The sequence below is a fragment of the Typopeltis vanoorti genome, chromosome 14 (genome assembly GCF_054136105.1).
Source record: "Typopeltis vanoorti isolate ZY-2024b chromosome 14, IOZ_Tvanoo_1.0, whole genome shotgun sequence".
NCBI lineage: Eukaryota > Metazoa > Arthropoda > Arachnida > Uropygi > Thelyphonidae > Typopeltis > Typopeltis vanoorti.
The window spans coordinates 54,344,221-54,357,065 of record NC_143562.1 but is presented as its reverse complement, the minus strand read 5'-3'; the positions used below and the strand labels follow the sequence as shown (position 1 = coordinate 54,357,065).

Sequence of the window (12,845 nt, the reverse complement as noted above, 5' to 3'; positions counted from 1 at the left end):
TTCCACCTTGCAAATGGGGAGCTGGGAATAATATGAACGTTAGGAATGGGAAAGCGGAGAAGCATGACCTTAGTTTGCAATACGCTGTTGTTTTTTTATTAGATTTAAGAATACATTTCATGTTGCAGACGGTTGTATCTACAGTAGTAGACAAACATATTTCTGTTTTGTGCGTACGTACAGATTTTAAGGAATCTGTGCGATATGTTAATCAAACAAATAATGAAAAGAAAAATAAATGCATATATGCATAACTACATTTATAAATATGCCATAATTATCTTGACTTTATTTATGGAAAATTAATATTTCATTTAATTTAAGCAAGTTTGCTTACATTTATTTTGCTTAAATTAAACTTGTTTAGTTTAAGCAAACAAATGGATATTGTCAGCGATTCGTAATTCGAAATTATTATTATTTTAAATTGATTTACTCATTATTAAGGATTGTCCTTAAATGTCTTGCTTTTTTTCCCGAACTTTTGGATCGCTTAACGTAATCAAATCGTAATTTAAATTATAGAAACGCAGAATTATGCCTTAAAATATTCACATCTTTTTATTTATGTTTTTGTTTAACGTTCTTATATTTTTATGTTTACATTTTGCAGTAATGTTATTTTATAATACCTTTCTTTTTTTTTTAAAAAAAAATCATAAAATAAATCTACTTATAATTATCAATTTTTAAAATATTTCTGAAATAAATTTTTTTAAATATATATTTTAAAAATAAATTTAAAAATATTTAATTTTTTAATTTATTTTATTTTTCATGGGACTTTTGGCCCATCAAAATGAATGAATGGGCTTCAAAGAATGAGCTTGTTAGTTAAAGGTATGTCGCTAAGCTACGTAATATTGTTGTTCTGTTAATCTTTGACTATTGCAACTGTTATCAATCATACGTTAGAAACATCGATCTTTCTGATTCAAGAATTTTAACGGACTGTTAAAAATCTAACTTTTCGAGGCAAAAAATTTCCTGATATTGTATTTGAAAGAAAAAAAAATCTAATGTCGATCTAACATTACTTGCTGGGTACGAGCTTATTATTAAACAGTACATTTTCCTCTAGCAGTAATCTGCACAACAATTTTGAAAAAATGTGGGCGTATATGAAAAAGTTGCGCATGCGATATGAGTGCCAGAGAGAGAGAGAGAGAGAGAATGCGATGTTTATGTTCGAGCATTGAAGCGGCCATCCGCTGTTTATCTGTTCTCGAAATGCCACGAGCAGAGAAAGTGAATGGCCTGAGGAATTTATGATCAGTATTAAGTCATTATAGGAATTTATGGTTGAGAAAAGCAGCAGGGGTTGCGTGATGGAACTCTATCGCGTTTTCTGATGCAGCGTGGAAGATATTACTAGCTTACGACGATTGTATTTATTCTATAGTAATCATCCCGTGCCAGATTGGTAGAAGAGACATAAGATTTGCTTCCTGTATTGTTACAGATGACGTAATAATACACCAAGAAATATAAAGAGAAAAACTGAAATGAAAATAAACGAAAAAAAAAAAAAAACGTATCGGAAGCAAGAGGTGAGAAAATAAACCCAGTCGGTCCTAAAAGAAAGATGTATTCTTCTAAAAATAAATATCCACATTTGATTGAATGGTTTGGTCTTTTTGTGACGATCATTGATGCACCCAGAGGTGGGGGCAAGGGGCCCTGTCACTCCCAAAAGAAAAAGGGAAAAAAAAACACTAGAAAATTTTCCAAAAATCTTTTCCTAATTAAAATTATTATTTTTTTAAAATTTATGTTGTGTGGTGTCTTCTATTTCTATACTACTTATGAATTAGCAATCATTGCAAATTCTCAGTCATAGGTCGTATGCGATGCGTAGTGGGTATTCTCAAATCGTCTACTCAACTCTCCCCCCCCCCCCCCCCCCCCCAAGATTAAATCCTGAGTGCGCCACTGGCGAAGATCACCTTAGTAAAAGAAACGTTGGTTCACCTCTGCGAATAGAATGTCCACTTTTAATCCAACGTTGGTGTTTTCATTTTGTGATATACTTCAGAGAGTTCCCAGCAGATGGCGGTAAATACTTTTGTTGTTATTATTTGAAACGAAATCTGTAATCTACTGGTAATGAATGATATATAAGATATATAAGTACTTAATTTATTTTTCATTCACTGACCTATAAATATTATAGTTTTCGAAAACCAGTTGAGGTATGCCAGACGATGGGCAAGTAGCTGTGATGCAACTCTCTCTCTCTCTCTCTCTTTCTGAAGCACTTTATAGTACTTTGCCATATTTTATAGGTTCTTCTCCTTCCTGGGAAAATCGATACAAATGATAAAGAGCAAGGCATGTGTGGTTCATATTATCAGGTAGGTCGTTTACCTTACCGCGTGATTACGGTAAACTAGGCAGCAGTTCTGAGACAGAATTTTATGGCTGCTGTTTTCTTTAGCTGATAATTTTGTCCCTGCATGTAATACCCTCAATAATCAGTGACGTCTGTGAAAACTTCGGCAATCGATAGCTACATATGTGTCTCGTTGGTCTAGACTCTAGACCAACATACTCTACTCCCACTAGGCTCGTTTCATTTTACAGTAACCAAGCTAACAACATACCTAATTGTTTCAGTCACGTATCACATTGAGGGAGAGTGAGATGCTTTTTCTCCTGAGTATCAATGATAGCGTACTAGAAATAACTCCCCCCCCTCCTGATTAGCACACAGCAGTCAGTCACGAACTGCGTTAAGTTTATGCTTCTCTCATCTAATAAGCGGATATCTGATGCGATAAAGGTATACAGATTTTGGTATAGTCTTAAAGACATTTTGGTATAGTCTTAAAGCTTAACTTGTACTTACTTTCTGTTCAGAGTAATATTCCTGGTGATTTTTGTTAATATAACATATAATGTGCATCCACAGTTACAGTGATAGTGTGTGTCGTGAAAAGCTCATTATAATGTAGAGTATTACTCATTGAAAATCGACACTTGGCATTATAGTATTAAAAAAAAAAACTGTAAAGAGAAAACGAAATTTGCACACATTATTTTTTCTCAATATTTATTCTCGATGTTACTTTTCCTCAATAGATGGCAGTAGTTTACAGACAAAATAACGAAATGGAAAGTTTTTATTATATTGTTATTATTATTTTTTTTATGTCAAGATATTAAGATATTTTTATTCATTTTGTCAGCTCCAAGCAACCGAGTTCCTGTCAATATCATGAATGGATGGAACTCGTTGCGTGGTAGGATCTACCACAGAACAGCATAAAGAAGTTGTCAAGATTGTTATGGAGCAGTTCACAAATGCATTTTTGATTTCGTGTCTTTGATCAAAGTAAACGATAACTCTTAAGTTGGTGACTAAAGGCGCCATTTGGCGTTGTAAGTCGCTCTGACCAAAACTAGAAATGGGTGTAAAAGGATTCATATAAAAAAAAATACATATACACACACTTAGGTAGTTCTTTACTGATGAGACGATATTTCATGTTAATGAATATGAGAGCATATACATCGAATAGCCAGTTGATTAGATCCATCAACTTAATAGGTGGTAGCATTTCTTTTAACCTTCAAGACAAACTCCACTCTTTCGGTCTCCTGAAGCATCTCCCCTCCTTCCCGAAAGGCTCCCAGATTAGATCCTGTCGAAATTCATCATCTTTTAGTATCATTGTTTCGAATCATCTCACAAATGATTGGTTTGATCGGAATTATGGATGAAGCATCTAAAGGCTATGGGTCAGTTACACTATGTGTTAATCGCGCGTGTCTTCGGTCCTGTTTTGGGAGTGAAAAACCAGTTTCTTGCTTTATCATCTTCGTATGCGACCGGCTAACTCGCTTTTACTTGAAATATTCTCATAAAGGTTGCTCGCATACTCCTAGATAGAATTCGTACGCAGGTCTTTCCTGCCAAAGGGCAAAATGTCGTGGCTGAATAAGCCAATAATATATTGGAAAGTCTAACTATTCCCAAAGGGTCTATACGTGTAAGGTGGTACATTATTTTACCACCTTACATTCTCAGTTTATTCCACGTTACCACGTGGATAAACTGAGAATGGAAGCGATAAACCTGATCGGAATTTTCAAGTGGACTTTCGAATGTCTCTCCAAGGTATCAGGGGACCAACAAATGCGATTGAAAAAGCAGAAATAATAATAAATATACCACCATCCATAAGTTAATAAGTTTATTGGAATTCATGAAATGCCACGTGGTGATGTGCCACACCACTCCTCACTAGGTGGTCTTATTTTATGCTCTTCTCGAGGCTTCAACTCGCTAAAAATCACTCACCCCAGACACATCATCCATTCATCACATTGAGGGTCTATCTCTTCCTCTTTTTTTTTCCAGTGACTTTACCTTCTGTTACTATTTTTAGAAGTCCTTCCATTATTTTAATGTATCCAAAGTATTTTAGCTTTCTTCTGTCAATATCCTTAAGGAGCCTTAAAGTTCTACCGATCCTTTCTAGCACCCATCCAGTCTGCTTTTCAGTATATGAGATCCTCAACAGTCTCCTGTAACACAGCATCTCAAATCAGCTGTCCTTTTCCTATAAGACTTCTTTAGGTTCCAAGTTTCCCATCCATAAGTCTCTATTGAAACTACAGCTGCATCCAGCTTTGTTCCTATGAAGATGAATCCATACTTCCAGTTTTTAAACACGCATCTGTCCATTATTTTAGCCATTTCTAATATTATTCTGCTGTAGTCTGAACAGAAAATTTTCACCTTAATGATGGATCCCAGTTACTCGAATTTACTGATCTCCTCGTTTATTATTTCTCCGTTAAGGTGGACTTGTTTTTCAGGAGCTTTCCCTGTCTGTATTCCCTATTCCTGGTACACTCTAGACAATGATATGCATGATAATAGTGACTGTATCTTCAATACTTGCAGCACTGATTATCATATTGCAAATCCACTTAATTTGCGATGTTAGGATTTTTTTTTTTTTTGCATTGAATTGTGTGAGCGTGACGCTTCCGGACAATCCATGAATGATGGAGAATTACTAATAAACTGAAAACTCAGAGTATATACCAGTTACGAATGTGATATTATATTTTAATTTAGGGTTAGAAAGCTAAAACTTCCAGAAAACGCCTTCCCGAACACCTTGTTTTATATTTAGCAGAAGAAGCGCATTTCAGGCAAAGGAAGATTAGCTTGGTTGGAGTCTTGATTTTATTGTTGCAGACCACAAAATAGACTAACAAAATCTAGTTTGTTGTTCTTTGTGTGTGTGTGTGTGTGTGTGTGTGTGTGTGTGTGTGTGTGTGTGTGTGTGTGTGTGTGTGTGTGTGTGTGTGTGTGTGTGTGTGAGAGAGAGAGAGAGAGAGAGAGAAAGAAAGAAAGAGATTTAGTTTCCTTAGCTTTAAAAACGTGAAGCGATGATACAACCACTTTGAAAGGGATAGACATAATACGTTTTATCTCATGGATGCGTCAATGTTATCCTAATGCAACAAACAAACTCTCTTCTTGTAAAACTTTCAGTAGTTCACCAATTAAATTAGGAAGTAAACTAAATATATATTTTATTTCGGTTGCATTTTAGAAAAACCAGCTTGACAACTGACATTGACATTTATGTCTTTAGGGATGAAGCAAGATGCTTTTCATATTCCCCGCTATCTCTTATGGTTACAGTGAGGGTAAAATTTATGAGCAGATTGCTCGCCCTGAATGAGCATGGAGATTATGCATCGCTATAGGAGGCTAATATAGCTTTTGGTCTTCTATATTTGAATATGTCCGTTGCCTCGTATGCTGCAGCTTTCTGAACCAAATCGTTGGGATGTGTGGACGTCTTTAGGAAAAACTTGGATGCTATGGATTGCAGAAAAGAGAAAATATAGGGAATATTTGTATCTCTATGAAGTTGATTGTTTCTAACATACCACGGGGCGTTCAGAATCATTCTCAAGCACTTTTCTGCACTCGCTGTATTTTGATAATGTTAGCATTAGAGATGTGGCTCCAGGCCGGAGAGGCATAGGTGATTATAGGACGAATTGTCATCTGGTATAGTTGCAATTTGATTCTGTTGCTGAGCTTGCTATTTCTATTAATTAGCGGATAGATCTGAGCTATGGCTTTAGATGCTTTGCGCATGTAGACTTGATGTATTGCTTAAAAGATAGCTTTTTGTCGAGAATCACACCCAGGTAATTTGTTTCTGTCTGCCAGGGAATTTTAGTATTGAATGGTAACACATCTCCTGCAGGAGACATTGGCCTTTTTGAGAAAAGAACGGCTGAGCTTTTCTGGGGGTTGACTTCCAATCTCCATTTGGAGAACCAACCCTTCAGCTTTAGAAGGTTTTCTTGAAGCTTTCTGGTAATGAAATGGGGTCTGAGAGATCTGGTTAGTATTGCTGTATCGTCCGCATAGAGGGCCAAAATGGAAGACATCAGATTGTGCGGGATGTCTGACATGTATACAGAAAACAGCAATGGAGCCAGTAGAGATCCCTGCGGCACTCCAGAAAAGATATGGAGCTGGGACGATGTAGAACCGTTGATTTTGACTTGTATTGATCTACTCTGAAGATATGATTGGATTAGATGAACCATTTTTAGTGAGGTACGGGCTGAGATAAGTTTGTGCAGGAGTCCAAAATGCCAGATTTTGTCAAATGCTTTGGATAGGTCTAGGAAAACAGCTCCTGTGCACTGGCGCCAGTTGTAGCTGGTGGTGATACATTCGACAATTCTGTGGATTTGCTGGGTAGTATTATGGTGTTGCCGAAAACCAAACTGTTCTTTAGGGAGGACGTTTAGGTCATTTACTGAGGTTTGGAATCGTGAGAGGATGACCTTCTCTGCAACCTTACCCAGGTTGGAGATGAGACTGATTGGACGATAATTTTGCGGTAGGTGTAGTGGGTCTTTGCCTGGCTTATGTATAAGAATTACATCAGCCAGTTTCCAGGTGGAAGGAAAATAGTGAAATCTTAAAATTGCATTTATTATACTGGTCAGGTGCACTACAGCTTTTCGAGGCAGCAGTTTGATCACCTTGTTTGAGATGCCGTCTGGTCCAGGAGCTTTATTGTTCTTAAGTTTTTTAATAATATCATATAATTCAACAGGTGATGCGGGTGCAATATGGTTAGCACTGGTATCCGGGAGATTTAATGCATGCCTGACCTGTCTGTGGATTTTGTACAAGTGATTGAAATCTAAGTTGTTATAAGAAGGTTTGCACTCTAGATTCTTTAGTATGGCTTCTGCCTTATCTGCATCTGTGTGGACTAGGCCCTGGTTTGAGATTATGGGGGGAGGGATCTGTTTTTATTTTTGATGTTTCTCAGTAACCCCCAGATAGAGTGATCAATAGGTGAGATAGAGGCTAAATATAGAGGCTAACTTTTTATCCAAAACTTGGTTTCTATGAGTTTTAAGTGCATCTCTTACTGCCCCATTCAATCTATTAAGAACTGTTTTGTCCTGAAGAGCGTGAGTGTTACGAAATCTCTTCCTAGCTTTGTTCTTCTCTCTGATCAGGTCCATAATACCCTCAGGCAAACGATCAGACTTGGGAACAGGTTTGTGGAAGGTTGCAACCGTTATAGCGGACTTAATCTGTTGGGTGAGGCTAGTCACTGCAGATTCCACATCTTCCGGTGTGCATATGTGAGGGACAGGTCCAATTTCATCCCTAAGTGCTTTAGGCAATCTCTCCCGCGATATGCCTGAATGAGAGGGAGGAAACAGGCATTCTTGTTCTCCCAATTGCAGTAGAATTGGGTTGTGATCCGACGACAGCTCGTTTAGTGATTTAAGGCTGTACTGTAGTTTAATGTCTTGACGGATAGCTATATCCAGGATGTCAGCAATGCCAAACGTACTGAGATGAGTTGGCTTGGTAGGTCCAGCCACAACAGCATAGTTTGATCCTGTGTAGCTGGAAAGGATGCGACCATTTTTATTGGTAGATTTACTGTTCCAAGCAGGTTGTTTTGCATTGAAGGCTCCAGCGATGACGACAGGTCCTTTTACTCCAAGGATGGCATCCAAATCTGAGGTCAGTAATGTCTTTAATGGAGGGTTGTAAGCAGAAAACTTTTTTAGCTTTCCAATTGAGTTTGTGAGGACATTAATTCCTGTGATTTCGAGGTTGGTGGTTGTAGGGTTGGTTATTGAATGATGGTTGATATAGTTTTTGATAAGGGTGGCTGTACCTCCACCTCTATACCCAAGTCTGTCGTTTCTGTAAATCTGATACTATACTCTCTGATTTTTAGGGTATCAGCAGGCCTCAGGTGAGTTTCATTGATTAGAAATATATCCGGGTTGTATCTATTATTAAATTCCTGGATTTCTAACTTTATTTTTGATACCGTTGGCATTCCAAGCGATAATCCTAAGCGAATCTGGGGCGATTTTTTCCCTATGCATCAGAGAGTGCAGATAATATGGATTAGGTTTGCTGTAAGAATCTTTTTGTAACACTTAGTGGTGGATTTGAGTTGCTGAAATCCTGCAGCATGTTTGTAAGAGAAGAGGTGATAATAGCTGATAGATTTGAATGTGGATTAGTCAGGTTCTAGGTTTGTATTATCTGTTTGGAGCGGGCCACATCAGCATATGTTCTCGCTTGATGTTGAGGATTCATTTTCTTAAGGGGCTCAGTTAATGATGGGCGAGCACCTGTTGTCATGTTCTCACTCTTGGAGGACTGAGGAGCCTGAGCTTCAGGAACTCTCTCACTAGATGACGAGGTAGATTGATTATTTGGATCGTTCCATCTGGTTTGGGGGTGATGTATACACCCTCTATAATTAGCAGGGTGAGGACCCCCACAATTAGCGCACTTAGCCCGGGTGGATTTTGGCTTGGCGCAGGTGTTTGTGGGGTGATTCTCACCACATTTTAGGCATCTGAACTGAGCTTTGCATAACTTCTGGACATGGCCAAATTTTTGGCATCTGTGGCACTGCCCAGAAGATGCTTCCTTTCTCAATGGTTCTGGGGTGATTTTGAGTCCACAGATTGATTTTAGATTGTATATGTCTTTGTAAATATTATGAATTTCTACTAAGACTAAAGGCATAGGTGTCTTATTTGATCTAAGCATTCTAGTGACCTTTATGGGAGGTAGATCCTGCAAGTTGAGGTCAGTAACTATTTCATTATTATTATTATTACGGGCAACTCCATGAAGTCATTAGACTCATCGAGGGAGGCCCCAAATCATATTCATCACAACTATTCGACATCCATACAGTATCTATCATACCTCGCCTTAAACTCATTCACTGTCACAGCATCCACCACAGACTCTGGCAGCCCATTCCACTCATTCACCACTCTAAAAGTAAAGAACCCAGCTCTAAACACCTTTACTAACCACACTTTTTCCCAGCTTCCATGGATGTCCCCTAGTCCTCCCACAACCAGCCCTGTTCTCAAAAATATCTTCTGAATTAATTTTATAGAAACCCTTCAGTAATTTGAATGTCTCAATGATATCTCCCCTCCTCCGCCTATCAACCAATTTTTGCAACCCGCAAATCCTCAACCTATTCTCATAAGGTTCATTCCACAGACCTGCTATCATCTTGGTCACTCTCTTCTGGATCCTCTCAACCTCCTCTCCATCAAGAAGAAACCGAGGTGACCAAATCTGGGCACAGTAGTCGAGATGGGGTCTTATCAAGGCTCGATGCAGAGGAACAATAACCTGCTTGTCTCTGCTTGTCAACGTATTCTTCAGCAACTAAGTGATTCGATGAACTGATTTGGCCACTTTTGCAATGTGTCCCCTAAACTTCAACTTCTTATCCACCAACACTTCTAAATCTCGTGCCTCATCAATTTCCTGGAGTACAGTTCCACCAATGTAGTAAATTGCTGCTAATCTTTTTACCCCAAGATGTATAACCTTACATTTTGTCACATTAAATTGACATCCATTCTCCTTAGCCCAGACCTCCAATTTATCCAAATCATCTTGCAAAATTTTGACATCATCTGCATTCACTATTGCCCTACCCAACTTTGCATCATCCGCAAACAAATGAACTGTTCCTCTCAGATCCTTTCCTATATCATTAATGAACAAATTAAACAGCAGTGGTCCAAGTACAGATCCTTGTGGCACACCACTAGTCACAGGCCGTCTTGTGGACTCTACTCCTGAATAAACTACTCTCTGATATCTCTGTCAACCACCCTCCTATCCATCTCACCAACCCTATATCCATCCCCATATGCTGCATTTTACTGATTAGAATTCCATGTGGAATCCTGTCAAAGGCCTTGGCAAGGTCCAGTAGAATCACTATAAACCCATTACCCTTATCCAGTTTAGCCGTTACTGTGTTATAATACGTGAGCAAGTTACTGAGGCATGACTCAGTAACTTGCTCACGTATTATAACAGAAAATACTACCCTTCACAAAACCATGCTGTCCCCGATACAGTATCCCATTTACATCTATCCAATCTTGTATTTTCCTCTTGACTATTTTCCCAAGACCTTGATAATGATTTCTGTTATGCTGATTGGCCGGTAATCTTCAATAGCAGCCTTGGAACCACCTTTATTCAGCGGAACTATTTTCTCCGCTTTCCACCCCCTTGGGACTGACCCAGACCCGAGGCTCAAATTAAACAAAATGGTCAAGGGCACTGACAATTCTTTAGCCGCTTCACGTGCGACACGGGCTGGTATACCATCCAATCCCACAGGTGTATTGACATTGAGGTACTGTAATAGAATAGTTACCTCTACTTCATTCATCACAATTCCAGTATAAGCTGTTGGTTCTTCCATTCCTGCAATGTCACCACCTGGACGATATACTCTTGTAAAGTGCTCGCTCAGTAATTCCACTATATCGACTGAATCGGTTACCTCCCTACCCTCAGCATTTTTTAAAATCATTCTGCCATGAACATTTTTCCTTTTACTTGCAACATATTGAAAAAACTGTTTGGGATTCTCTTTAGCCTGCTGGCTAATTTTCTTTCGTAATCCGCTTTTGCTTTTCTTACCACCCTTGTTACCATCCTGGCCTGAGCTTTATACTGTTCCTGCACCTGCTGGTCACCTTTCTCCTTAAATTCCCTCCACAATTGTTTCTTTTTTTGCAGCTCAAGCTTAATAGTGTTATTCATCCATTTAACCCCTACTTGATTTATTATTCGGACTCTTGGTATACAGTCAACCATTGCCTCCTGCATACACTTCTTAACCACCTCCCATGCACTATCAACATCCATCCCTTGCAGTTTTACATGCCATGGCACTGAGCCAAGCACACTCCTAAGCTTGTCATACTTACCAGCCCGGTAATTGCACTTGCACCCTGTCTTAATTGTAAATTCCACTCCTTTAGCCACCCCCCAAGTCATGACCTTATGGTCACTCTCACCAATTGGTGGCAACATGGTCATGTTCGTTACAGCCAAATCCTCAGATGCAATTACTAGGTCAAGCACTCTCTTCCCACTAGAATTTTCCATTACATGCTGTCACAGATAGTTGTCCCTTAATAATTGAATAAAATCCAATTCCTTCCTCCCATGTGCCCTCTGTTTCCAGTCAATGTTACCATAATTGAAATCATCCATAATAATTACCCTCCTTCCACTCATTTCTTCTATTTGCCTATCATACTATCCCCACCATTTATTCCATCAGTCTATAGAAGCACCCAATTGTATATTTTGTTCTGCTAGATTCTATCTCACACCAAACAGCTTCAAATGTGCTCTTTTCTCTATCCTGCAGTTCAACTTCTATACTCCTTGGCTGCAACTCATCAGCTATCATCAAATACACTCCTTCCCCCCCTTTTTATTCACCCTGTCACTCCTGAACACACTATACCCGTCGCATTCAATCCCACTAGCTTTATCATCTTCTGTCAGCCATGTTTCACTAATACCAACAACCTGTGGCCTTGAAGTACCAACCAAGGCCAAAGCTTCTGGACATAGCCAAATTTTTGGCATCTGTGGCACTGCCCAGAAGATGCTTTCTTTCTCAATGGTTCTGGGGTGATTTTGAGTCCACAGATTGATTTTAGATTGTATATGTCTTTGTAACGATATAACGAGGATATTGACACGGATTTCATCTGTGTCAATATCCTCCGAGACTCCTCATAGGACCACTTTCAGATTTTTTTCGGAGGCAAGTGAAAATGTGCGATATTGTGTTCCTCTTGCGTCCAGCTCCTTTGTAAGATTTCTATAATCAGCCACCGTCGTGGCGGGCTGAATTTTTATGCCCTCGTCTACATTTTTAGCAGATCTATAACTTATTTGTAAGTTATCCATGATGGTTCTAAGTGTTGTCCATCTCTGCTTTTCCCTTAGGATAATCGGTGGCACCTTTTCATTGGGGGAGGCAGAGGGATCTGATATGGGAACACCCTCATCCATACCAACATCATTTGTTAGCTCAGCAGCGAGAGTTTTTCTCTTCTTACGAGCGTGGATCTCTCCTTGATCAGAAGGATTAGAAGTAAAGACAACTAGATTGAGTTTTTCCCCCATTTGAGGAGAGTCTTCATTTTCCTCAATGTCGACTTCGGGTAAAGAATATAAGTTTAAGTAGCCGGGTCAATCTCGTTCAAACTTTTTGAGAAGCTTTTTAATAAAAGTGAGTGCTAACCCTTTATCGAGCGACTCGATAATGATTTGGGGGTCGATCATGCTAGCAGGCCATGTCAGCTTGAACTTCTTTTGGAGTTTATCAATAAGTACAAGAGTCGGCTCTTTATCAAGCAAATCAGTGAATACGTCTAGTTCAGGTACGCTCTTATCGATTTAACTGCATATGAGCGCTCATAGAAATCCCGCAGGTCTAAAG

At 38.9% G+C, this 12,845-nt stretch overlaps 1 protein-coding gene across 3 annotated transcripts in view; it reads left to right on the top strand.

Moving 5' to 3' along the window:
• The window catches only part of LOC150099485 (E3 ubiquitin-protein ligase MARCHF8-like), a 184,582-nt gene that overhangs the window by 81,745 nt on the left and 89,992 nt on the right, over nt 1-12,845 (top strand). The gene's annotated exons all lie outside the window — the stretch shown is intronic.